A 1,687-nucleotide genomic window follows, 5' to 3' on the forward strand; every position below is an offset into this window, starting at 1 on the left:
AAAACGCATGTGTGACGCTTTGTGAAACGCGTTGTGATACACGTCATATGTGACGCGTATTAAAATACATGTGTGACGCGTTGTGATACGCGTCATATGCTCTGTGATACGCGTCGTGTATGAAACGCATCATATGTGACGCGTTTCATAACACATGTGTGACGCGTTGTGATACGCATCATATGTGTTGTGATACGCGTCGTGTATGAAACGCATTATATGTGATGCAACAACACCATGGTTAACAAGCTATTAAGCTGCCTGCAACAAACGCATCATATGTGACGCATTTCAGAACGCATGTGTGACGTGTTGTGATACGCATCATATGTGTTGTGATACGCGTCGTGTATGAAACGCATCATATGTGACACGTTTTGAATGGTCAGAACCCCGTTTTTTACGTCGTTCAATGTCAAAGCGCCGTTAAAAGCGCCGCGGAATGCTCTTTTAACGCCGCTTTTTGCGTGGATCGGGATGCGTATCAGAACGCGCATCATAAAGCCTTGTGTTAAAATTTTAATGAACTCCACCCTGTCTTTTCCAAAGCCAATACATTTGTACTGTTATCACCCAATCAGTAAAGAACAAGAACAGACCAAATGAATCCAACCCAGCACAAGTATGAGCCAAGCTCAGTGGATTTGGGAGAGGCTTGTCTCTTTTTCTACAGTCTGTTTTTCTATTAATACGGCCATCGGTAAACTGAAATTGTAGGCAGCTTAACTGTGTTGTGTTTTCATTGGATATGTTATCATCTGTAAAAGGTTTGCCGCAGACACAATTGACTAACGTCCATTGATATTGTACTTACTTGCTCTTAGTGAAATCAGGGAAGGCTACTAACCTCCAAAAATTAAAACCGTGAGACTTTCACTTTGCAAAATGAATTTTCTAGTTTTGATGGAGCTCGCTTTATTGTTATTAAGTAAATAACATCAGCGTTTCCCCCTATCTTTATAGAACCAATCCAAACACAATGCAATAACTCCACTAGGGGGCACTCACATACTCCAACTACATTAGACGCTTTAAGGACCTGACCATAGTACACATGCATTCTTTGTATATTTTATTTTCTAGAGAAATTCGTTTTTCAAGGCTTTAAAGACTTGTGTATACAAGTGTATACATCCGTACCAACAATGTATTTATGGAACAAGTCCACCAACATGATAAGGCCTATACTTACGTACCTACATTAGTTGGTAAAAGATGTAGGTAGGAGTAGAAATGGCCTAATGAGGATTAAGTAAATAGTGAAATTCAAGGCTGTCAACTGGGAGTAGCCTATATGGATGTGTGCAACTGACTGTTCACCAAATGCACAGCTTGTGCATAGCTTTGATTGTGCAAGTTTTGGTCTGAAAGAAGCAGCACAGACGATCAGACCGTTGGAGGCAGAACAGCAAGTGTTCCTACATGATGCATACTTAACACCTGGTCTGGTAGAACTTCTCCACAAAGAGCATATCTGATGATCATTTCAGCCATCTTCGTGACATTGTGGATGGACTTTCTGGCCTCATGAAAGCTGGGTTTACATCCACTTTCATCATTTTAAGCACATATTTATGGAGGACCGAGTCTACCATATTTAAGGATAAATACAGAAATAAATAAATGCTCAATAAAATGAGACATAAATGTATATATCTCTTTTAATTAGCTTCTTTATATATTTACC

Source organism: Etheostoma cragini, chromosome 19 (assembly GCF_013103735.1).
Source record: "Etheostoma cragini isolate CJK2018 chromosome 19, CSU_Ecrag_1.0, whole genome shotgun sequence".
NCBI lineage: Eukaryota > Metazoa > Chordata > Actinopteri > Perciformes > Percidae > Etheostoma > Etheostoma cragini.